Consider the following 25,177-nt stretch of genomic DNA (forward strand, 5'->3'; position numbering starts at 1 on the left):
GGGTACCCCAAGATATATCTGAGGTTACTACACCATATGGCGATGATCTTTTGTCTCCTAGGTGGGGAACAGCCACAAAGAATTTAGTGAGACAGACAGGCCTAATCTCAAGAATCTATCCGGTACTTACTTCGTATATACCTATCTATCACTCCAATTTATTCAAAATACTACACCATATGGCGCTTGTTCTTCTCCCCTGCCTTCACAGAATTTCATGACTGAACATACCCAAGTCATATTCTGAAGAACTGAGCAGCCACCAAAGAAGTTTGGAGAGGTGTTTTCTGACGGAGCATCCACAACTGACTGAATCCAAACAGTAGAACCTGTTTGACGACCCTTTGCTTTAAAGGAATATTTGGACGCGAGACTAAGCGCACTGACCTTAAAAAAACTCCCAGTCATAAAACATTATTCAGCAAGTATGTAGAATCATCACAACTTAAAACAGGTTGAACACGATGGGCAATTTGCCTCTTTTCAACCTCAAAAACTATATTACTATATGTTACTATATTACTATGTTACTGTAGTATACAGAACACCACAATGTAATGAGCAGTGATAGTGAGCACTGATGAGGATACTAGAACTGACACTGAGCAGCAAGATGCAGCACTGGACTATTAGTAATGTACTGTAGTATGCTGAGCACCACAATGCAGCACAAGACAATGAGCAGTGATACTGAGCACTGATGAGGATACTACTGAGAACTGACACTGAGCAGGAGAGACACACTACTAGTATTACTGAGCAGCAATAAGTAACCACTGATAATGAGCACTGATATTGAGATTTCCACTGAGAGAACATAGCCACGTCCTCTCCGCTCTCTCTTCAATGCACGAGTAAAAATGGCGGCAACGCGCAGCTCTTTATATGAAATCCGAATCTCGCGAGAATCCGACAGCGGGATGATGACATTTTCCCTTGTTCAGGTTTTCCGAGTCAGGCGGGAACAACCGAGCCTGCCTCGGACCAGTGTAAACCACGTGGAGTTCGTGGGGAATTCGGTTCTCGGAGAACCGAACCCGCTCCTCTCTACCTTATACCCATAATTTTTTTTATTTTCAATCTAAGCCCCTGCAGTTTTCTGTAAGCATCTGCTTCGCTATGATGATCAACAAGTCACAAGGGCAAACACTCAGGGCTTGAGGCGTAGATCTTAGGACCAGCTGCTACAAGCATGGCAGAGGTGTCACTATCACTGGTGACACCCAGAGAGGTGGCGAAGGAGATTGTAATGCAGTGCGCGCAGATAAGCAGCGCAATGGTAAAAAGGAGGCATGGTTTCATAGGTAGGGGCGTGGCCTGGTGGCCTGAATCTACATTTTGTTGCTCCGGGTGTCCCGGGGGTTGGGGGCTGCACCCGGGGACTAGTGTGTGAGCGGTGCTGGCTCCTGCACAGTGACAGGACATGGCCACCCAGCATGACGCCTCCCTTCTTGACCATGCTGTAATTGCAGTCGCACTGCAGTTCAGCGTGATCATAAAAAATGGTGTAGCCTTCTGCTGGTGCAGACTGTATGTGCGCGCAGGAAGCCGCCACCATTTTTGTGATCACAGCGGCTGAATGTGATGTCATACAGCCGCTGTGACCACGCCCCCTGTGTCTCCTCCGTTGCAGACCCCATTTTGAAGCCTTGCCCCCGCACCGCTCCATCCCTGACTTGGAAATGGAGTTTTGCTGACCCCCCTCTCCCCCCCTGCCCCGATTGACAGGCAGAGGCGATCGCATTCTCTGCGGGGTGCCGCAGAAAATGCAGGCACTTGCGTATGCTCTTAGCAATTTTTGCAGTTGGATCGCTTATTGTGATTGCAATCCAACCTGAATCAGGCCCTATTACCTATCGCAATGCGCTGCGGGCAGTACAAAATTGGTTTAATATGGGAGAAAAACCCCCAGACCTGTGCTCCTTAACTGTACCTGGTGGCTTGTGGAGCGGCTGCCCAGTAATCAGTGTCCACGCCAGTGCGCACACGGTCCACCCCCTACGGCCACGCTCCCCTTCATCAGTGGCCTCGTGATCCGGAAGGGCGGTGTGTGTGTGACTGACCTTAGGAAGAAACCGGAGCCTCCGCTGCAGTGACCCAGCAACCAGGGCACGGGAGTATACAGCGCCGCTGGGAGTGATGAAGCTGCAGTAAAGATGTCTATTAGACCTAGCCTGCTGCAGCCCTTGTAGATTCTCATAAAAAAAGTTCTTATTTTCTTGTCAAAATTAATAGCTAAGAATAGGCTGCCTGAGGCAGGCCCCTGTTAAGTGGCCTGCTACTGAAGGCACCAACTACAAACTGAGCTCCCTGTTCATGGAAGCGGGGTTATAGAGGAGAATGCGCTGAGCATCTTGGGAACAGTCAAAAGCTTTGAGCCGGTTGGTGCCTCAGATCAAGATCCTACTCTACACCCCAATGTGAATCCTTGTGGAGTCCAGTGTACCCCACAGAAGAAATTAATGTGTCACACCCATTGGCAGCAACCTTAGAATAGCTGCTGACGGGCACAATTGAGAAAGGAAGGGGGAGGAACATTTGAATCCAGCACATAGATGCAATTCAAATATGTAATTTGAACCTTCCTATTTTAAAATATAATGGATGAACCTCACCCTGTGAGAACAATCTTCATGATATAGAGATCTCATATGCAAAATAAGCATGAGTTGGGATAGGGCTGGGGAGGGTGGCTGCTCGGGCAAGCCCCTCCCCCGTCAAGTTAAGGAGATTCAACTGAGGAAGCACAAGGGAACTCTCGTCTGGGGACAACAACTGCAGGGAGACCACATCTTTTCAGATGAACATGGGAGGGCGGAAGGCTGCCTAATACTGAAGCACCATCAAATATCAAACCATATGCAATAACTAGTACAAGCATTCCTGGGGGAAGGTCTGCAGGAGACGAATTTGCATACGGTGATGTCATCCAAGCAGTGGGCCAAAGTTGGCTGGTACCCTCATCTGCATATGAAAAGAGAAAAGGGTTATGCAGGGCATGGCGGCCTTTTGCGGCGCTTGGATGACCCCTAGTTCGCATTAAACACCTCCACCCTCCTTCGGTGTGGGGCTCATGTTGGCTATGCCCCAGCCCCTGAAGCATTCAAGCTGATTTCTTGCAGCAGCTGGGCACTGTAACAGCTCCAGAGCTGCTCTGTAAGGCAAATAAAAGGGTGTGGGCCCTGCAGCACTACCTGTAGTTCGCATTGTGCGTTGGAAGGCACAAAGTAAGCAGACGGGAGAAGTCAGGATAGTGCGCAAGGGCATAGAAGGGAGCGGCTCAAGAAAAGAGAAGTGGAAACAGACAGCAAACTAGGCTGGAGAGAGACCTGAGACAAAGAGATCTGAATTATACGAGAGCCGACCAGGGGAAACACAAATTATGCAGTCAAGTTTCCCACATTTGGGGAAATCGCAGGGGCAGCACACCCAGAGTGCAATGGGTGAGCCTTGCCCTGGGAGAAGCACCTTCAAGATCATAGTATCTCACCTGGCAGGTAAGTAGGAGTTGGGCTAGAGCTGGGGAGGGTCGCTGCTCGGGCACCCCCCTGTCAAGTGAAGGAGATCCAACTGAGGCAGCACAATGGAACTCTCGAAAGAAGAACAAGGCTAGAGGAAGATCTGAGACAAAGAAATCTGACTTTTACCAGAGCTGACCAGCGGAAAACACAAACACAGTCCCCCACTACCACAAATAATGCAGGCGAGTTTCCCACATTTGGGGAAATCACAGGGGTCAGCATACCCAGAATGCAATGAATGAAACTCACCCTGGGTGAACAATTTTCATGACCATGGTGTCTCCTATGCAAAATAAGTATGATTTGGGATAGGGCTGGGGAGGGCCGCTGCTCAGGCACATCTCTGTCAAGTAAAGGAGATTCAACTGAGGCAGCACAAGGGAACTCTCATCTGGGGACAACAACTGCAGGGAGAACACATATTTTCAGATGAACATGGGAGGGCAGAAGGCTGCCTAATACTGAAGCACCCCCAAACAACAAACCAAATGCAACAACTAGTGCAAGCATTCCTGGGGGAAGGCCTGCAGCAGATGGATTTGCATATGGTGATGTTATCCAAGCAGTGGGTCAAAGTTGGCTTCAACCCTCATCTGCTTATGAAAAGAGAAAAGGGGCGTGCAGGGCATGGCAGCCTTTTGCGGTGCTTGGATGACCCCTAGATCGCATTAAACACCCCCACCCTCCTTTGGTGTGGGGCTCATGTTGGCCATGCCCCATCCCATGAAGCATTCAAGCTGATTTCTTGCAGCAGCTGGGCATTGTAACAGCTCCAGAGCTGCTCTGTAAGGCAAGTAAAAGGGTGTGGGCCCTGCAGCACTACCTGTAGTTTGCATTGTGCATTGGAAGGCACAAAGTAAGCAGACGGGAGGAGAAGTCAGGATAGTGCACAAGGGTATAGAAGGGAGGGGCTCAAGAAAAAAAGAAGTGGAAACAGACAGCAAACTAGGCTGGAGAGAGACCTGAGACAAAGAGATCTGAATTATACGAGAGCCGACCAGAGGAAACACAAATTATGCAGTCAAGTGTCCCACATTTGGGGAAATCGTAGGAGCAGCACACCCAGAGTGCAATGGGTGAGCCTTGCCCTGGGAGAAGCACCGTCCTGATTATAGTATCTCACCTGGGTGTGCTGCCCCTGCGATTTCCCCAAATGTGGGAAACTTGACTGCATAATTTGTGTTTCCCCTGGTCGGCTCTCATATAATTCAGATCTCTTTGTCTCAGGTCTCTCTCCAGCCTAGTTTGCTGTCTGTTTCCACTTCTTTTTTCTTGAGCCCCTCCCTTCTATACCCTTGTGGACTATCCTGACTTCTCCTCCTGTCTGCTTACTTTGTGCCTTCCAATGCACAATGCAAACTACAGGTAGTGCTGCAGGGCCCACACCCTTTTAGTTGCCTTACAGAGCAGCTCTGGAGCTGTTACAGTGCCAAGCTGCTGCAAGAAATCAGCTTGAATGCTTCAGGGGCTGGGGCATGGCCAACATGAGCCCCACACCAAAGGAGGGTGGGGGTGTTTAATGCGAACTAAGGGTCATCCAAGCGCCGCAAAAGGCCGCCATGCCCTGCATACCCCTTTTCTCTTTTCATATGCAGATGAGGGTTCCAGCCAACTTTGGCCCACTGCTTGGATGACATCACTGTATGCAAATCCGTCTTCTGCAGACCTTCCCCCAGGAATGCTTGTACTAGTTGTTGCATTTGGTTTGTTGTTTGGGGGTGCTTCAGTATTAGGCAGCCTTCTGCCCTCCCATGTTCATCTGAAAATATGTGTTCTCACTGCAGTTGTTGTCCCCAGATGGGAGTTCCCTTGTGCTGCCTCAGTTGAATCTCCTTTACTCTAAAACTTTTAAAACTTAGCAAAAGTGTTTACTAAATAGCTGCTCGGCAAAGTTGCAATGCCGAGACTCCCCGACCAGCTGCCCAGGATGAACCCACCTTTCTAGTAGAATGGGTCTTCACCTAATTCAGTAACGGCAATCCTGCCGTGGAATGAGCATGCTGAATCTTACCACAGATCCAGCGCATAATGGTCTACATGGACGCAGGACACCCAATCCTGTTGGGAGCATACAGGACAAACAGAGCCTCTGTTTTCCTAATCTGAACCGTTCTGGTGACATAAATTTTCAAAGTTCTGACCACAGCCAGAGACTTTGACTCAACGAAGGTGTCAGTGGCCCAAGGCACCATGTGGAAAGATGAACCACCTTCGGCAGAAATTGTTGACGTGTCCTCAATTCTGCTCTATCTTCATGAAAGATCAAATAAAGGCTCTTGTGATACTGCATGGTTTGTACTGTTTTCCATGTGCTCCCAGATCTTTCAAAAAAGAAGCATGGTCAAGAAAGTTCTGTTTGAAAAGAAACAACATTTACTGTCATTGTTATAGAATTTGGGAGAAAAAACAAGAAGAAATCTGCACTGTTGACGCACTGGACAGAATGAATGAATCATAAAATATAACCTTTATTAAGTATGTATTAAAATTGGATAAATATTAATATTATTATCCCAAACTGCAGTGAAACATAAAGGTTAAAATCACAGAACTAACATACATGTGCATAAGAAGAATAAAGAGATGTGAAAAAAAGGTTTAAAAAGCGTGTCCGTGTGTGATTATTTTTGAAGGCACAACCCTGGCGGGGTTGTTTATATAGATATATATGTTGCTAATAATCACTTTCTAGCGTAATGTTATTAAATAGCTGTTAGTATCTATGTCGTCAGGTACCACTGGGTCGTATCCTATATACTCCTGTGGGAAACTTGACTGCATAATTTGTGTTTCCCCTGGTCGGCTCTCGTATAATTCAGATCTCTTTGTCTCAGGTCTCTCTCCAGCCTAGTTTGCTGTCTGTTTCCACTTCTCTTTTCTTGAGCCGCTGCCTTCTATACCCTTGTGCACTCTCCTGACTTCTCCTGTCTGCTTACTTTGTGCCGTCCAACGCACAATGCAAACTACAGGTAGTGCTGCAGGGCCCACACCCTTTTACTTGCCTTACAGAGCAGCTCTGGAGCTGTTACAGTGCCCAGCTGCAGCAAGAAATCAGCTTGAATGCTTCAGGTGCTGGGGCATAGCCAACAAGAGCCCCACACCGACGGAGGGTGGAGGTGTTTAATGCAAACTAGGGGTCAGCCAAGCGCCGCAAAAGGCCGCCATGCCCTGCATGCCCCTTTTCTCTTTTCATATGCAGACGAGGGTTGAAGCCAACTTTGACCCACTGCTTGGATGACATCACCATATGCAAATCCATCTGCGGCAGGCCTTCCCCCAGGAATGCTTGCACTAGTTGTTGCATTTGGTTTGTTGTTTGGGGGTGCTTCAGTATTAGGCAGCCTTCTGCCCTCCCATGTTCATCTGAAAATATGTGTTCTCCCTGCAGTTGTTGTCCCCAGATGAGAGTTCCCTTGTGCTGCCTCAGTTGAATCTCCTTTACTTGACAGAGATGTGCCTGAGCAGCGGCCCTCCCCAGCCCTATCCCAAATCATACTTATTTTGCATAGGAGATACCATGGTCATGAAGATTGTTCTCCCAGGGTTAGGTTCATTCATTGCATTCTGGGTAGCTTACCTCTGTGATTTCCCCAAATGTGGGAAACTCAACTGCATTATTTGTGGTAGTGGGGGACTGTGTTTGTGCTTTCCTCTGGTCAGCTCTGGTAAAAGTCAGATTTCTTTGTCTCAGATCTTCCTCTAGCCTTGTTCTTCTTTCAAGAGTTCCCTTGTGCTGCCTCAGTTGGATCTCCTTCACTTGACAGGGGGGTGCCCGAGCAGCGACCCTCCCCAGCTCTAGCCCAACTCCTACTTACCTGCCAGGTGAGATACTATGATCATGAAGTTGCTTCTCCCAGGGCAAGGCTCACCCATTGCACTCTGGGTGTGCTGCCCCTGCGATTTCCCCAAATGTGGGAAACTTGACTGCATAATTTGTGTTTTCCCTAGTCGGCTCTCATATAATTCAGATCTCTTTGTCTCAGGTTTCTCTCCAGCCTAGTTTGCTGTCTGTTTCCACTTCTTTTTTCTTGAGCCCCTCCCTTCTACACCCTTGTGCACTATCCTGACTTCTCCTCCTGTCTGCTTACTTTGTGCCTTCCAATGCACAATGCAAACTACAGGTAGTGCTGCAGGGCCCACACCCTTTTACTTGCCTTACAGAGCAGCTCTGGAGCTGTTACAGTGCCAAGCTGCTGAAAGAAATCAGCTTGAATGCTTCAGGGGCTGGGGCATGGCCAACATGAGCCCCACACCGAAGGAGGGTGGGGGTGTTTAATGCGAACTAAGGGTCATCCAAGCGCCGCAAAAGGCCGCCATGCCCTGCATACCCCTTTTCTCTTTTCATATGCAGATGAGGGTTCCAGCCAACTTTGGCCCACTGCTTGGATGACATCACTGTATGCAAATCCGTCTTCTGCAGACCTTCCCCCAGGAATGCTTGTACTAGTTGTTGCATTTGGTTTGTTGTTTGGGGGTGCTTCAGTATTAGGCAGCCTTCTGCCCTCCCATGTTCATCTGAAAATATGTGTTCTCCCGGCAGTTGTTGTCCCCAGATGAGAGTTCCTTTGTGCTGCCTCAGTTGAATCTCCTTTACTTGACAGAGATGTGCCTGAGCAGCGGCCCTCCCCAGCCAATTCCCAAATCATACTTATTTTGCATAGGAGATACCATGGTCATAAAGATTGTTCTCCCAGGGTGAGGTTCATTCATTGCATTCTGGGTATGCTGACCCCTGTGATTTCCCCAAATGTGGGAAACTCAACTGCATTATTTGTGGTAGTGGGGGACTGTGTTTGTGTTTTCCTCTGGTCAGCTCTGGTAAAAGTCAGATTTCTTTGTCTCAGATCTTCCTCTAGCCTTGTTCTTCTTTCGAGAGTTCCATTGTGCTGCCTCAGTTTGATCTCCTTCACTTGACAGGGGGGTACCCAAGCAGCGACCCTCCCCAGCTCTAGCCCAACTCCTACATACCTGCCAGGTGAGATACTATGATCATGAAGGTGCTTCTCCCAGGGCAAGGCTCACCCATTGCACTCTGGGTGTGCTGCTCCTGCGATTTCCCCAAATGTGGGAAACTTGACTGCATAATTTGTGTTTCCCCTGGTCGGCTCTCGTATAATTCAGATCTCTTTGTCTCAGGTCTCTCTCCAGCCTAGTTTGCTGTCTGTTTCCACTTCTCTTTTCTTGAGCCGCTGCCTTCTATGCCCTTGTGCACTCTCCTGACTTCTCCTGTCTGCTTACTTTGTGCCTTCCAACGCACAATGCAAACTACAGGTAGTGCTGCAGGGCCCACACCCTTTTACTTGCCTTTCAGAGCAGCTCTGGAGCTGTTACAGTGCCCAGCTGCTGCAAGAAATCAGCTTGAATGCTTCAGGGGCTGGGGCATAGCCAACATGAGCCCCACACCGACGGAGGGTGGAGGTGTTTAATGCGAACTAAGGGTCATCCAAGCGCCGCAAAAGGCCGCCATGCCCTGCATACCCCTTTTCTCTTTTCATATGCAGATGAGGGTTCCAGCCAACTTTGGCCCACTGCTTGGATGACATCACCGTATGCAAATCCGTCTTCTGCAGACCTTTTCCCAGGAATGCTTGTACTAGTTGTTGCATTTGGTTTGTTGTTTGGGGGTGCTTCAGTATTAGGCAGCCTTCTGCTCTCCCATGTTCATCTGAAAATATCTGTTCTCCCTGCAGTTGTTGTCCCCAGATGAGAGTTCCCTTGTGCTGCCTCAGTTGAATCTCCTTTACTTGACAGAGATGTGCCTGAGCAGCGGCCCTCCCCAGCCCTATCCCAAATCATACTTATTTTGCATAGGAGATACCATTGTCATGAAGATTGTTCTCCCAGGGTGAGGTTCATTCATTGCATTCTGGGTATGCTGACCCCTGTGATTTCCCCAAATGTGGGAAACTCGACTGCATTATTTGTGGTAGTGGGGGACTGTGTTTGTGCTTTCCTCTGGTCAGCTCTGGTAAAAGTCAGATTTCTTTGTCTCAGATCTTCCTCTAGCCTTGTTCTTTTTTCGAGAGTTTCCTTGTGCTGCCTCAGTTGGATCTCCTTCACTTGACAGGGGGGTGCCCGAACAGCGACCCTCCCCAGCTCTAGCCCAACTCCTACTTACCTGCCAGGTGAGATACTATGATCAGGAAGGTGCTTCTCCCAGGGCAAGGCTCACCCAATGCACTCTGGGTGTGCTGCTCCTACGATTTCCCCAAATGTGGGACACTTGATTACATAATTTGTGTTTCCTCTGGTCGGCTCTCGTATAATTCAGATCTCTTTGTCTCAGGTCTCTCTCCAGCCTAGTTTGCTGTCTGTTTCCACTTCTCTTTTCTTGAGCCGCTCCCTTCTATGCCCTTGTGCACTATCCTGACTTCTCCCGTCTGCTTACTTTGTGCCTTCCAACGCACAATGCAAACTACAGGTAGTGCTGCAGGGCCCACACCCTTTTACTTGCTTTACAGAGCAGCTCTGGAGCTGTTACAGTGCCCAGCTGCTGCAAGAAATCAGCTTTAATGCTTCAGGGGCTGGGGCATAGCCAACATGAGCCCCACACCGAAGGAAGGTGGAGGTGTTTAATGCGAACTAGGGGTCATCCAAGCGCCGCAAAAGGCAGCCATGCCCTGCACACCCCATTTTTATTTTCATATGCAGACGAGGGTTGAAGCAAACTTTGACCCACTGCTTGGATGACATCACCATATGCAAATCCATCTGCTGCAGGCCTACTACCAGGAATGTTTGCACTAGTAGTTGCATTTGGTTTGTTGTTTGGGGGTGCTTCAGTATTAGGCAGCCTTCTGCCCTCCCATGTTCATCTGAAAATATGTGTTCTCCCTGCAGTTGTTGTCCCCAGATGAGAGTTCCCTTGTGTTGCCTCAGTTGAATCTCCTTTACTTGACAGAGATGTGCCTGAGCAGCGGCCCTCCCCAGCCCTATCCCAAATCATACTTATTTTGCATAGGAGATACCATGGTCATGAAGATTGTTCTCCCAGGGTGAGGTTCATTCATTGCACTCTGGGTATGCTGACCCCTGTGATTTCCCCAAATGTGGGAAACTCGACTGCATTATTTGTGGTAGTGGGGGACTGTGTTTGTGCTTTCCTCTGGTCAGCTCTGGTAAAAGTCAGATTTCTTTGTCTCAGATCTTCCTCTAGCCTTGTTCTTCTTTCGAGAGTTCCCTTGTGCTGCCTCAGTTGGATCTCCTTCACTTGACAGGGGGTGCCCGAGCAGCAATCCTCCACAGCTCTAGCCCAACTCCTACTTACCTGCCAGGTGAACTATGATCTTCACTGTTAGGGCAATCAGGATGTGGAATTCCCTGCCAGGGAAGGTGGTAATGGCGGACTCTGTAATTGGATTTAAAAAAGGAATGGATACATTTCTGAATGAAAAAGCTATCCAAGGTTATAATACTTAAAATATCAACATGGTTAATCCGGGGGTAACATGAGTTATAGTAGCTAACTAGTCATAAAACATTATTCAGCAAGTATGTAGAATCATCACAACTTAAAACAGGTTGAACACGATGGGCAATTTGCCTCTATTCAACCTCAAAAACTATGTTACTATATGTTACTATATTACTATGTTACTGTAGTATACAGAACACCACAATATAATGAGCAGTGATAGTGAGCACTGATGAGGATACTAGAACTGACACTGAGCAGCAAGATGCAGCACTGGACTATTAGTAATGTACTGTAGTATGCTGAGCACCACAATGCAGCACAAGACAATGAGCAGTGATACTGAGCACTGATGAGGATACTACTGAGAACTGACACTGAGCAGGAGAGACACACTACTAGTATTACAGAGCAGCAATAAGTAACCACTGATACTCAGCACTGATATTGAGATTTCCACTGAGAGAACATAGCCACGTCCTCTCCGCTCTCTCTTCAATGCACGAGTAAAAATGGCGGCAACGCGCAGCTCTTTATATGGAATCCGAATCTCGCGAGAATCCGACAGCGGGATGATGACATTTTCCCTTGTTCAGGTTTTCCGAGTCAGGCGGGAACAACCGAGCCTGCCTCGGACCAGTGTAAACCACGTGGAGTTCGTCGGGAATTCGGTTCTCGGAGAACCGAACCCGCTCCTCTCTACCTTATACCCATCAATTTTTTTATTTTCAATCTAAGCCCCTGCAGTTTTCTGTAAGCATCTGCTTCGCTATGATGATCAACAAGTCACAAGGGCAAACACTCAGGGCTTGAGGCGTAGATCTTAGGACCAGCTGCTACAAGCATGGCAGAGGTGTCACTATCACTGGTGACACCCAGAGAGGTGGCGAGGGAGATTGTAATGCAGTGCGCGCAGATAAGCAGTGCAATGGTAAAAAGGAGGCATGGTTTCATAGGTAGGGGCGTGGCCTGGTGGCCTGAATCTACATTTTGTTGCTCCGGGTGTCCCGGGGGTTGGGGGCTGCACCCGGGGACTAGTGTGTGTGCGGTGCTGGCTCCTGCACAGTGACAGGGCATGGCCACCGAGCATGACGCCTCCATTCTTGACCATGCTGTAATTGCAGTCGCACTGCAGTTCAGCGTGATCATATAAAATGGTGTAGCCTCCTGCTGGTGCAGACTGTATGTGCGCGCAGGAAGCCGCCACCATTTTTGTGATCACAGCGGCTGAATGTGATGTCATACAGCCGCTGTGACCACGCCCCCTGTGTCTCCTCCGTTGCAGACCCCATTTTGAAGCCTTGCCCCCGCACCGCTCCATCCCTGACTTGGAAATGGAGTGTTGCTGACCCCCCTCTCCCCCCCCCCCCCGCCCCGATTGACAGGCAGAGGCGATCGCATTCTCTGCGGGGTGCCGCAGAAAATGCAGGCACATGCGTATGCTCTTAGCAATTTTTGCAGTTGGATCGCTTATTGTGATTGCAATCCAACCTGAATCAGGCCCTATTACCTATCACAATGCGCTGCGGGCAGTACAAAATTGGGTTAATATAGGAGTAAAACTCCCAGACCTGTGCTCCTTAACTGTACCTGGTGGCTAGTGGAGCGGCTGCCCAGTAATCAGTGTCCACGCCAGTGCGCACACGGTCCACCCCCTACGGCCACGCTCCCCTTCATCAGCGGCCTCGTGATCCGGAAGGGCGGTGTGTGTGTGACTGACCTTAGGAAGAAACTGGAGCCTCCGCTGCAGTGACCCAGCAACCAGGGCACGGGAGTATACAGCGCCGCTGGGAGTGATGAAGCTGCAGTAAAGATGTCTATTAGACCTAGCCTGCTGCAGCCCTTGTAGATTCTCATAAAACAAGTTCTTCTTTTCTTGTCAAAATTAATAGCTAAGAATAGGCTGCCTGAGGCAGGCCCCTGTTAAGAGGCCTGCTACTGAAGGCACCAACTACAAACTGAGCTCCCTGTTCATGGAAGCGGGGTTATAGAGGAGAATGCACTGAGCATCTTGGGAACAGTCAAAAGCTTTGAGCCGGTTGGTGCCTCAGATCAAGATCCTACTCTACACCCCAATGTGAATCCTTGTGGAGTCCAGTGTACCCCACAGAAGAAATTAATGTGTCACACCCATTGGCAGCAACCTTAGAATAGCTGCTGACGGGCACAATTGAGAAAGGAAGGGGGGGGGGACATTTGAATCCAGCACATAGATGCAATTCAAATATGTAATTTGTACCTTCCTATTTTAAAATATAATGGATGAACCTCACCCTGTGAGAACAATCTTCATGATCAAGAGATCTCATATGCAAAATAAGTATGAGTTGGGATAGGGCTGGGGAGGGTGGCTGCTCGGGCAGCCCCTCCCCCGTCAAGTTAAGGAGATTCAACTGAGGACGCACAAGGGAACTCTCGTCTGGGGACAACAACTGCAGGGAGACCACATCTGTTCAGATGAACATGGGAGGGTGGAAGGCTGCCTAATATTGAAGCACCATCAAATATCAAACCATATGCAACAACTAGTACAAGCATTCCAGGGGGAAGGTCTGCAGAAGACGGATTTGCATACGGTGATGTCATCCTAGCAGTGGACCAAAGTTGGCTGGAACTCTCATCTGCATATGAAAAGAGAAAAGGGGCATGCAGGGCATGGCGGCCTTTTGCGGTGCTTGGATGACCCCTAGTTCGCATTAAACACCCCCACCCTCCTTTGGTGTGGGGCTCATGTTGGCCATGCCCCATCCCCTGAAGCATTCAAGCTGATTTCTTGCAGCAGCTGGGCACTGTAACAGCTCCAGAGCTGTTCTGTAAGGCAAGTAAAAGGGTGTGGGCCCTGCAGCACCACCTGTAGTTCGCATTGTGCGTTGGAAGGCACAAAGTAAGCAGACGGGAGGAGAAGTCAGGATAGTGCGCAAGGGCATCCTTTTCTCTTAGTCCGTAGAGGATGCTGGGGTCACATTAAGAACCATGGGGTATAGACGGGATCCGCAAGAGACATGGGCACTTTAAGACTTTCAAAGGGTGTGAACTGGCTCCTCCCTCTATGCCCCTCCTCCAGACTCAAGTTATAGGAACTGTGCCCAGGGAGACGGACATTTCGAGGAAAGGATTTATTGTTAAACTAAGGTGAGCATCTTACCAGCTCACACCTTAAGCATGCCGCAGAACGTGGCATTCAACAGAACACAAGCCAACGGCATGAACAATTGCAGCAAAAAGCTGACCAGAACCATAACACAACATGTGTATAACCACAAGTAATAACTGCAGACACAGTATGGACTGGGACGGGTGCCCAGCATCCTCTACGGACTAAGAGAAAAGGATTTACCGGTAGGTATTAAAATCCTATTTTCTCATACGACCTAGAGGATGCTGGGGTCACATTAAGAACCATGGGGTTATACCAAAGCTCTTGAACGGGTGGGAGAGTGCGTACGACTCTGCAGCACCGAATGACCCAACTTGAGGTTATCATCAGCCAAGGTATCAAACTTGTAAAACTTAGCAAAAGTGTTTACTAAATAGCTGCTCGGCAAAGTTGCAATGCCGAGACTCCCCGACCAGCTGCCCAGGATGAACCCACCTTTCTAGTAGAATGGGTCTTCACCTAATTCAGTAACGGCAATCCTGCCGTGGAATGAGCATGCTGAATCTTACCACAGATCCAGCGCATAATGGTCTACATGGAAGCAGGACACCCAATCCTGTTGGGAGCATACAGGACAAACAGAGCCTCTGTTTTCCTAATCTGAACCGTTCTGGTGACATAAATTTTCAAAGTTCTGACCACAGCCAGAGACTTTGACTCAACGAAGGTGTCAGTGGCCAAAGGCACCATGTGGAAAGATGAACCACCTTCGGCAGAAATTGTTGACGTGTCCTCAATTCTGCTCTATCTTCATGAAAGATCAAATAAAGGCTCTTGTGATACTGCATGGTTTGTACTGTTTTCCATGTGCTCCCAGATCTTTCAAGCAAGTAGCATGGTCAAGAAAGTTCTGTTTGAAAAGTAACAACATTTACTGTCATTGTTATAGAATTTGGGAGAAAAAACAAGAAGAAATCTGCACTGTTGACGCACTGGACAGAATGAATGAATCATAAAATATAACCTTTATTAAGTATGTATTAAAATTGGATAAATATTAATATTATTATCCCAAACTGCAGTGAAACATAAAGGTTAAAATCACAGAACTAACATACATGTGCATAAGAAGAATAAAGAGATGTGAAAAAAAGGTTTAAAAAGCGTGTCCGTGTGTGATTATTTTTGAAGGCACAACCCTGGCGGGGTTGTTTATATAGATATATATGTTGCTAATAATCACTTTCTAGCGTAATGTTATTAAATAGCTGTTAGTATCTATGTCGTCAGGTACCACTGGGTCGTATCCTATATACTCCCTTCACTCAATAGGGGTTACCTCCCGGGAAGCCATCCCCATTGGCGAATTTGTGGGGGTGATTGAGTATAACCGGTAAGCTAACCTCCAATTTGTGGGGTGCTTAGGTAGATGGGGATCACTTATTTCTCTGTGTCCCCTAAGACTATATTCCTAAATTCAATACCATAGCTTTCTATATCGGATAAGGAATCACTTGATAGGGAAATCTCTATGCATCATGGAAAGATCATATTTATTAATATCCAAACTAAAAAAATGATGAATAGCTTTAATTTAGCTGTTTAGATATAGTTAATTGGCGAGATATACCAACAGGTGCGGTTGCCTTAAGGAATATGGCAATTCTAATATAAATAGCAGCCCTCCTTCATATAATCAGCCAGATCTTATTAAATCTGGTCCAGATATAGCCGTTCAGATATACTTAATTGACAACATATATCAATCGGTGGGGTTGCCTTAAGGAATATAGCAATTCCAATTCTCATATAAATAGCAACCTTCCTTCATATATTCAGCCAGATCTTATTTAATCTGATCTAGGCGTAGGCAATAATGCTTTCCTTAGAGGTATAGCCACCTCAATTCTTATTAGGAAGCAAAGTGTCTGTCATAATGGTTTATCCAATTCATCTAAGAAATAATATATTCCATGTGTCAGAGATTCATTACTCTCTATTTACACTGTTAAAGAGTTAATTCTTATTATGTTACAGTGTAATGAAATTATCATATAGGGAGATGTGGCAATTCCATGTGCTATATATATAATAACCCTTAGTGGTCCAGATTCCACAATGAGGAATTTTCTTATAAACCGCTGAAACACACAGCTATTTGACTGACTTCCAAATATATCTATCTCACTTTGTAACAGTCTTATGATAGAGAAACCGTTACATATTCGGTCACTTAGTTATCTAAAGGTAAACAGACTCAGTGTGAGGGTAATATAATATATCAAATGCGCTGTCAATAATCGTGGTAACTGGTGTAATAATGTGGTATATTGAGTATGCTAGTAAGGCATATAACTGCTCTCCAGCCTTTAAGTGTTACCAATCAATTTGTTACACTGTAAAGGATTTATGGTGTCCTGTTAGGACATGCAGCTGCTAGGCTGACTCAAAGATTTATCCATTTGTAACAATTATGTAACAGTTATATACATGTTACTGGTATTACATATAAATAGTATGACACAGGCCAGCAGTCCCATGTGTCTAGATTCCACAATAGGAGATTTTCTTTGTCTTATAAACTGCTGGAACACACAGCTGCTAGACTGACTTCAAATATATATACCGGTATTACTTTGTAACAGTCTTATAGTAAAGAGACTGTTACACACTGTCATTTAGTTATCTCAAGGTTAGCAGATTCTGTATTACTTTGTAACAGTCTTATAGTAAAGAGACTGTTACACACTGTCATTTAGTTATCTCAAGGTTAGCAGATTCTGTGTGAGGATAGTGTTCTGTTAGAACATGCAGCTGCTAGGCTGACTCATAGAAAATGTATCCATTTGTAACAAATGACACATACAGCATTAAATTAATATCTATAGCAGCCCATGTGACATCTCTACTCTTATCATAATTGTCTGGTTATTGCCAATCTGGACAGCAGGAGTGATATATATTCACTAGTCCCAATATCCCATCATATAAATATACCCACACTGATATACATTCTTATCAAGAGTTATTAGTAGCTATCTGTATGCACTTTAGACATTGTAATTGCTAAGTGACATCATATCTAGTGTATTCCTTTCTTATAGCTCAGCTTCTATTCCCTATTAGTGGAGACTAACAGCTAACATCATAATCATATATTTTTGTTTTATAACATTTCACATGAGTCAAATACACGCGGACACGCCGTGCCCTACACGCGTGTTTCACTGCATCTATGGCAACTTACATTAAAGCTAACAAGAAAGCACACTCGTTCTGTCTTTAAACTGATAAAAGAAACCCCAATAATATGGGGCATGCAAAAATTTAGATAAAACTCAGTTTTGCTCCTCTCCACGGAAATCTTTAGTAAAAGGCGAAAGATTTGTTCGTTCTGAAGAGAAACCAGAGCATGACCAAGATTCCACCTGTCGCCTGAGTGCCATGCCAGCAGTCCTCATTCAGCTCAAAGTGAGCACCCAATATGAAAGAAAGAAAGCAGATTTCTCACCAGGCTTCCCCTTGCTATAAGCATGGTTTGTACTCTTTTCCATGTGCTCCCAGATCTTTCAAGCAATTAGTATGGTCAAGAAAGTTCTGCTTGAAAAGAAACAGACATTTACTGTCATTGTTATACAAATAAACTTACATTAAAGCCAACAAGAAAGCTCACTCGTTCTGTCTTTAAACTGATAAAAGAAACCCCAATAATATGGGGCATGCAAAAATTGAGATAAAACTCAGTTTTGCTCCTCTCCACGGATAATCTTTAATAAAAGGCGAAAGATTTGTTCATTCTGAAGAGAAACCAGAGCATGACCAAGATTCCACCTGTCGCCTGAGTGCCATGCCAGCAGTCCTCATTCAGATCAAAGTGAGCGCCCAATTTGAAAGAAAGCAGATTTCTCACCTGGCTTCTCCTTGCTATAAGCATGGTTTGTACTGTATTCCATGTGCTCCCAGATCTTTCAAGCAAGTAGCATGGTCAAGAAAGTTCTGTTTGAAAAGAAACAAACATTTACTGTAATTTCTATGCAAATGAGCTTTCATTAAAGCACACTCATTCTATCTTTAAACCGATAAAAGAAACCCCAAAAAGATGGGGCATGCAAAAATTGAGGTAAAAAAATTGATGGGTATAAGGTAGAGAGGAGCGGGTTCGGTTCTCCGAGAACCGAATTCCCCACGAACTCCACGTGGTTTACACTGGTCCGAGGCAGGCTCGGTTGTTCCCGCCTGACTCGGAAAACCTGAACAAGGGAAAATGTCATCATCCCGCTGTCGGATTCTCGCGAGATTCGGATTCCATATAAAGAGCTGCGCGTTGCCGCCATTTTTACTCGTGCATTGAAGAGAGAGCGGAATGGACGTGGCTATGTTCTCTCAGTGGAAATCTCAATAGCAGTGCTCAGTATCAGTGGTTACTTATTGCTGCTCAGTAATACTAACTGAGTTTTATCTCAATTTTTGCATGCCCCATATTATTGGGGTTTCTTTTATCAGTTTAAAGACAGAACGAGTGAGCTTTCTTGTTGGCTTTAATGTAAGTTTATTTGTATAACAATGACAGTAAATGTCTGTTTCTTTTCAAGCAGAACTTTCTTGACCATACTAATTGCTTGAAAGATCTGGGAGCACATGGAAAAGAGTACAAACCATGCTTATAGCAAGGGGAAGCCTGGTGAGAAATCTGCTTTCTTTCTTTCATATTGGGTGCTCACTTTGAGCTGAATGAGGACTGCTGGCATGGCACTCAGGCGACAGGTGGAATCTTGGTCATGCTCTGGTTTCTCTTCAGAACGAACAAATCTTTCGCCTTTTACTAAAGATTTCCGTGGAGAGGAGCAAAACTGAGTTTTATCTAAATTTTTGCATGCCCCATATTATTGGGGTTTCTTTTATCAGTTTAAAGACAGAACGAGTGTGCTTTCTTGTTAGCTTTAATGTAAGTTGCCATAGATGCAGTGAAACACGCGTGTAGGGCACGGCGTGTCCGCGTGTATTTGACTCATGTGAAATGTTATAAAACAAAAATATATGATTATGATGTTAGCTGTTAGTCTCCACTAATAGGGAATAGAAGCTGAGCTATAAGAAAGGAATACACTAGATATGATGTCACTTAGCAATTACAATGTCTAAAGTGCATACAGATAGCTACTAATAACTCTTGATAAGAATGTATATCAGTGTGGGTATATTTATATGATGGGATATTGGGACTAGTGAATATATATCACTCCTGCTGTCCAGATTGGCAATAACCAGACAATTATGATAAGAGTAGAGATGTCACATGGGCTGCTATAGATATTAATTTAATGCTGTATGTGTCATTTGTTACAAATGGATACATTTTCTATGAGTCAGCCTAGCAGCTGCATGTTCTAACAGAACACTATCCTCACACAGAATCTGCTAACCTTGAGATAACTAAATGACAGTGTGTAACAGTCTCTTTACTATAAGACTGTTACAAAGTAATACAGAATCTGCTAACCTTGAGATAACTAAATGACAGTGTGTAACAGTCTCTTTACTATAAGACTGTTACAAAGTAATACCGGTATATATATTTGAAGTCAGTCTAGCAGCTGTGTGTTCCAGCAGTTTATAAGACAAAGAAAATCTCCTATTGTGGAATCTAGACACATGGGACTGCTGGCCTGTGTCATACTATTTATATGTAATACCAGTAACATGTATATAACTGTTACATAATTGTTACAAATGGATAAATCTTTGAGTCAGCCTAGCAGCTGCATGTCCTAACAGGACACCATAAATCCTTTACAGTGTAACAAATTGATTGGTAACACTTAAAGGCTGGAGAGCAGTTATATGCCTTACTAGCATACTCAATATACCACATTATTACACCAGTTACCACGATTATTGACAGCGCATTTGATATATTATATTACCCTCACACTGAGTCTGTTTACCTTTAGATAACTAAGTGACCGAATATGTAACGGTTTCTCTATCATAAGACTGTTACAAAGTGAGATAGATATATTTGGAAGTCAGTCAAATAGCTGTGTGTTTCAGCGGTTTATAAGAAAATTCCTCATTGTGGAATCTGGACCACTAAGGGTTATTATATATATAGCACATGGAATTGCCACATCTCCCTATATGATAATTTCATTACACTGTAACATAATAAGAATTAACTCTTTAACAGTGTAAATAGAGAGTAATGAATCTCTGACACATGGAATATATTATTTCTTAGATGAATTGGATAAACCATTATGACAGACACTTTGCTTCCTAATAAGAATTGAGGTGGCTATACCTCTAAGGAAAGCATTATTGCCTACGCCTAGATCAGATTAAATAAGATCTGGCTGAATATATGAAGGAAGGTTGCTATTTATATGAGAATTGGAATTGCTATATTCCTTAAGGCAACCCCACCGATTGATATATGTTGTCAATTAAGTATATCTGAACGGCTATATCTGGACCAGATTTAATAAGATCTGGCTGATTATATGAAGGAGGGCTGCTATTTATATTAGAATTGCCATATTCCTTAAGGCAACCGCACCTGTTGGTATATCTCGCCAATTAACTATATCTAAACAGCTAAATTAAAGCTATTCATCATTTTTTTAGTTTGGATATTAATAAATATGATCTTTCCATGATGCATAGAGATTTCCCTATCAAGTGATTCCTTATCCGATATAGAAAGCTATGGTATTGAATTTAGGAATATAGTCTTAGGGGACACAGAGAAATAAGTGATCCCCATCTACCTAAGCACCCCACAAATTGGAGGTTAGCTTACCGGTTATACTCAATCACCCCCACAAATTCGCCAATGGGGATGGCTTCCCGGGAGGTAACCCCTATTGAGTGAAGGGAGTATATAGGATACGACCCAGTGGTACCTGACGACATAGATACTAACAGCTATTTAATAACATTACGCTAGAAAGTGATTATTAGCAACATATATATCTATATAAACAACCCCGCCAGGGTTGTGCCTTCAAAAATAATCACACACGGACACGCTTTTTAAACCTTTTTTTCACATCTCTTTATTCTTCTTATGCACATGTATGTTAGTTCTGTGATTTTAACCTTTATGTTTCACTGCAGTTTGGGATAATAATATTAATATTTATCCAATTTTAATACATACTTAATAAAGGTTATATTTTATGATTCATTCATTCTGTCCAGTGCGTCAACAGTGCAGATTTCTTCTTGTTTTTTCTCCCAAATTCTATAACAATGACAGTAAATGTTGTTACTTTTCAAACAGAACTTTCTTGACCATGCTACTTGCTTGAAAGATCTGGGAGCACATGGAAAACAGTACAAACCATGCAGTATCACAAGAGCCTTTATTTGATCTTTCATGAAGATAGAGCAGAATTGAGGACACGTCAACAATTTCTGCCGAAGGTGGTTCATCTTTCCACATGGTGCCTTTGGCCACTGACACCTTCGTTGAGTCAAAGTCTCTGGCTGTGGTCAGAACTTTGAAAATTTATGTCACCAGAACGGTTCAGATTAGGAAAACAGAGGCTCTGTTTGTCCTGTATGCTCCCAACAGGATTGGGTGTCCTGCTTCCATGTAGACCATTATGCGCTGGATCTGTGGTAAGATTCAGCATGCTCATTCCACGGCAGGATTGCCGTTACTGAATTAGGTGAAGACCCATTCTACTAGAAAGGTGGGTTCATCCTGGGCAGCTGGTCGGGGAGTCTCGGCATTGCAACTTTGCCGAGCAGCTATTTAGTAAACACTTTTGCTAAGTTTTACAAGTTTGATACCTTGGCTGATGATAACCTCAAGTTGGGTCATTCGGTGCTGCAGAGTCGTACGCACTCTCCCACCCGTTCAAGAGCTTTGGTATAACCCCATGGTTCTTAATGTGACCCCAGCATCCTCTAGGTCGTATGAGAAAATAGGATTTTAATACCTACCGGTAAATCCTTTTCTCTTAGTCCGTAGAGGATGCTGGGCACCCGTCCCAGTCCATACTGTGTCTGCAGTTATTACTTGTGGTTATACACATGTTGTGTTATGGTTCTGGTCAGCTTTTTGCTGCAATTGTTCATGCCGTTGGCTTGTGTTCTGTTGAATGCCACGTTCTGCGGCATGCTTAAGGTGTGAGCTGGTAAGATGCTCACCTTAGTTTAACAATAAATCCTTTCCTCGAAATGTCCGTCTCCCTGGGCACAGTTCCTATAACTGGAGTCTGGAGGAGGGGCATAGAGGGAGGAGCCAGTTCACACCCTTTGAAAGTCTTAAAGTGCCCATGTCTCTTGCGGATCCCGTCTATACCCCATGGTTCTTAATGTGACCCCAGCATCCTCTACGGACTAAGAGAAAAGGATGCCCTTGCGCACTATCCTGACTTCTCCTCCCGTCTGCTTACTTTGTGCCTTCCAACGCACAATGCGAACTACAGGTGGTGCTGCAGGGCCCACACCCTTTTACTTGCCTTACAGAACAGCTCTGGAGCTGTTACAGTGCCCAGCTGCTGCAAGAAATCAGCTTGAATGCTTCAGGGGATGGGGCATGGCCAACATGAGCCCCACACCAAAGGAGGGTGGGGGTGTTTAATGCGAACTAGGGGTCATCCAAGCACCGCAAAAGGCCGCCATGCCCTGCATGCCCCTTTTCTCTTTTCATATGCAGATGAGAGTTCCAGCCAACTTTGGTCCACTGCTAGGATGACATCACCGTATGCAAATCCGTCTTCTGCAGACCTTCCCCCTGGAATGCTTGTACTAGTTGTTGCATATGGTTTGATATTTGATGGTGCTTCAATATTAGGCAGCCTTCCACCCTCCCATGTTCATCTGAACAGATGTGGTCTCCCTGCAGTTGTTGTCCCCAGACGAGAGTTCCCTTGTGCGTCCTCAGTTGAATCTCCTTAACTTGACGGGGGAGGGGCTGCCCGAGCAGCCACCCTCCCCAGCCCTATCCCAACTCATACTTATTTTGCATATGAGATCTCTTGATCATGAAGATTGTTCTCACAGGGTGAGGTTCATCCATTATATTTTAAAATAGGAAGGTACAAATTACATATTTGAATTGCATCTATGTGCTGGATTCAAATGTCCCCCCCCCCTTCCTTTCTCAATTGTGCCCGTCAGCAGCTATTCTAAGGTTGCTGCCAATGGGTGTGACACATTAATTTCTTCTGTGGGGTACACTGGACTCCACAAGGATTCACATTGGGGTGTAGAGTAGGATCTTGATCTGAGGCACCAACCGGCTCAAAGCTTTTGACTGTTCCCAAGATGCTCAGTGCATTCTCCTCTATAACCCCGCTTCCATGAACAGGGAGCTCAGTTTGTAGTTGGTGCCTTCAGTAGCAGGCCTCTTAACAGGGGCCTGCCTCAGGCAGCCTATTCTTAGCTATTAATTTTGACAAGAAAAGAAGAACTTGTTTTATGAGAATCTACAAGGGCTGCAGCAGGCTAGGTCTAATAGACATCTTTACTGCAGCTTCATCACTCCCAGCGGCGCTGTATACTCCCGTGCCCTGGTTGCTGGGTCACTGCAGCGGAGGCTCCAGTTTCTTCCTAAGGTCAGTCACACACACACCGCCCTTCCGGATCACGAGGCCGCTGATGAAGGGGAGCGTGGCCGTAGGGGGTGGACCGTGTGCGCACTGGCGTGGACACTGATTACTGGGCAGCCGCTCCACTAGCCACCAGGTACAGTTAAGGAGCACAGGTCTGGGAGTTTTACTCCTATATTAACCCAATTTTGTACTGCCCGCAGCGCATTGTGATAGGTAATAGGGCCTGATTCAGGTTGGATTGCAATCACAATAAGCGATCCAACTGCAAAAATTGCTAAGAGCATACGCATGTGCCTGCATTTTCTGCGGCACCCCGCAGAGAATGCGATCGCCTCTGCCTGTCAATCGGGGCGGGGGGGGGGGGAGAGGGGGGTCAGCAACACTCCATTTCCAAGTCAGGGATGGAGCGGTGCGGGGGCAAGGCTTCAAAATGGGGTCTGCAACGGAGGAGACACAGGGGGCGTGGTCACAGCGGCTGTATGACATCACATTCAGCCGCTGTGATCACAAAAATGGTGGCGGCTTCCTGCGCGCACATACAGTCTGCACCAGCAGGAGGCTACACCATTTTATATGATCACGCTGAACTGCAGTGCGACTGCAATTACAGCATGGTCAAGAATGGAGGCGTCATGCTCGGTGGCCATGCCCTGTCACTGTGCAGGAGCCAGCACCGCACACACACTAGTCCCCGGGTGCAGCCCCCAACCCCCGGGACACCCGGAGCAACAAAATGTAGATTCAGGCCACCAGGCCACGCCCCTACCTATGAAACCATGCCTCCTTTTTACCATTGCACTGCTTATCTGCGCGCACTGCATTACAATCTCCCTCGCCACCTCTCTGGGTGTCACCAGTGATAGTGACACCTCTGCCATGCTTGTAGCAGCTGGTCCTAAGATCTACGCCTCAAGCCCTGAGTGTTTGCCCTTGTGACTTGTTGATCATCATAGCGAAGCAGATGCTTACAGAAAACTGCAGGGGCTTAGATTGAAAATAAAAAAATTGATGGGTATAAGGTAGAGAGGAGCGGGTTCGGTTCTCCGAGAACCGAATTCCCGACGAACTCCACGTGGTTTACACTGGTCCGAGGCAGGCTCGGTTGTTCCCGCCTGACTCGGAAAACCTGAACAAGGGAAAATGTCATCATCCCGCTGTCGGATTCTCGCGAGATTCGGATTCCATATAAAGAGCTGCGCGTTGCCGCCATTTTTACTCGTGCATTGAAGAGAGAGCGGAGAGGACGTGGCTATGTTCTCTCAGTGGAAATCTCAATATCAGTGCTCAGTATCAGTGGTTACTTATTGCTGCTCTGTAATACTAGTAGTGTGTCTCTCCTGCTCAGTGTCAGTTCTCAGTAGTATCCTCATCAGTGCTCAGTATCACTGCTCATTGTCTTGTGCTGCATTGTGGTGCTCAGCATACTACAGTACATTACTAATAGTCCAGTGCTGCATCTTGCTGCTCAGTGTCAGTTCTAGTATCCTCATCAGTGCTCACTATCACTGCTCATTATATTGTGGTGTTCTGTATACTACAGTAACATAGTAATATAGTAACATATAGTAACATAGTTTTT

The 25,177-nt window shown here is 45.8% G+C and overlaps 12 non-coding genes and 1 pseudogene across 12 annotated transcripts; 8 read left to right on the plus strand and 5 right to left on the minus strand.

Annotated features, from left to right (window-relative positions):
- Positions 1–3,342: 3,342 nt before the first annotated feature.
- On the minus strand, positions 3,343–3,505 carry LOC135021516 (U1 spliceosomal RNA). The gene has a single exon (XR_010218754.1). It is a non-coding gene; the product is annotated as a U1 spliceosomal RNA (small nuclear RNA).
- A 152-nt stretch (positions 3,506–3,657) lies between these two features.
- LOC135021462 (U1 spliceosomal RNA) lies at positions 3,658–3,821 on the minus strand. The gene has a single exon (XR_010218713.1). It is a non-coding gene; the product is annotated as a U1 spliceosomal RNA (small nuclear RNA).
- Positions 3,822–4,496: 675 nt separating this feature from the next.
- LOC135021596 (U1 spliceosomal RNA) lies at positions 4,497–4,652 on the minus strand. Its single transcript, XR_010218820.1, has one exon. It is a non-coding gene; the product is annotated as a U1 spliceosomal RNA (small nuclear RNA).
- A 2,361-nt stretch (positions 4,653–7,013) lies between these two features.
- On the plus strand, positions 7,014–7,176 carry LOC135021414 (U1 spliceosomal RNA). Its single transcript, XR_010218665.1, has one exon. It is a non-coding gene; the product is annotated as a U1 spliceosomal RNA (small nuclear RNA).
- A 152-nt stretch (positions 7,177–7,328) lies between these two features.
- On the plus strand, positions 7,329–7,474 carry LOC135021534 (U1 spliceosomal RNA; annotated as a pseudogene).
- A 691-nt stretch (positions 7,475–8,165) lies between these two features.
- On the plus strand, positions 8,166–8,329 carry LOC135021669 (U1 spliceosomal RNA). The gene has a single exon (XR_010218891.1). It is a non-coding gene; the product is annotated as a U1 spliceosomal RNA (small nuclear RNA).
- A 152-nt stretch (positions 8,330–8,481) lies between these two features.
- LOC135021526 (U1 spliceosomal RNA) lies at positions 8,482–8,644 on the plus strand. Its single transcript, XR_010218763.1, has one exon. It is a non-coding gene; the product is annotated as a U1 spliceosomal RNA (small nuclear RNA).
- A 671-nt stretch (positions 8,645–9,315) lies between these two features.
- Positions 9,316–9,479, plus strand: LOC135021378 (U1 spliceosomal RNA). The gene has a single exon (XR_010218630.1). It is a non-coding gene; the product is annotated as a U1 spliceosomal RNA (small nuclear RNA).
- Positions 9,480–9,631: 152 nt separating this feature from the next.
- LOC135021576 (U1 spliceosomal RNA) lies at positions 9,632–9,794 on the plus strand. The gene has a single exon (XR_010218805.1). It is a non-coding gene; the product is annotated as a U1 spliceosomal RNA (small nuclear RNA).
- Positions 9,795–10,465: 671 nt separating this feature from the next.
- On the plus strand, positions 10,466–10,629 carry LOC135021671 (U1 spliceosomal RNA). Its single transcript, XR_010218893.1, has one exon. It is a non-coding gene; the product is annotated as a U1 spliceosomal RNA (small nuclear RNA).
- A 6,701-nt stretch (positions 10,630–17,330) lies between these two features.
- LOC135021602 (U5 spliceosomal RNA) lies at positions 17,331–17,446 on the minus strand. Its single transcript, XR_010218826.1, has one exon. It is a non-coding gene; the product is annotated as a U5 spliceosomal RNA (small nuclear RNA).
- A 286-nt stretch (positions 17,447–17,732) lies between these two features.
- LOC135021648 (U5 spliceosomal RNA) lies at positions 17,733–17,849 on the minus strand. Its single transcript, XR_010218871.1, has one exon. It is a non-coding gene; the product is annotated as a U5 spliceosomal RNA (small nuclear RNA).
- A 961-nt stretch (positions 17,850–18,810) lies between these two features.
- Positions 18,811–18,926, plus strand: LOC135021603 (U5 spliceosomal RNA). The gene has a single exon (XR_010218827.1). It is a non-coding gene; the product is annotated as a U5 spliceosomal RNA (small nuclear RNA).
- The last annotated feature ends 6,251 nt before the right edge of the window (positions 18,927–25,177 follow it).

Source organism: Pseudophryne corroboree, unplaced genomic scaffold (assembly GCF_028390025.1).
Source record: "Pseudophryne corroboree isolate aPseCor3 unplaced genomic scaffold, aPseCor3.hap2 scaffold_370, whole genome shotgun sequence".
Lineage (NCBI taxonomy): Eukaryota > Metazoa > Chordata > Amphibia > Anura > Myobatrachidae > Pseudophryne > Pseudophryne corroboree.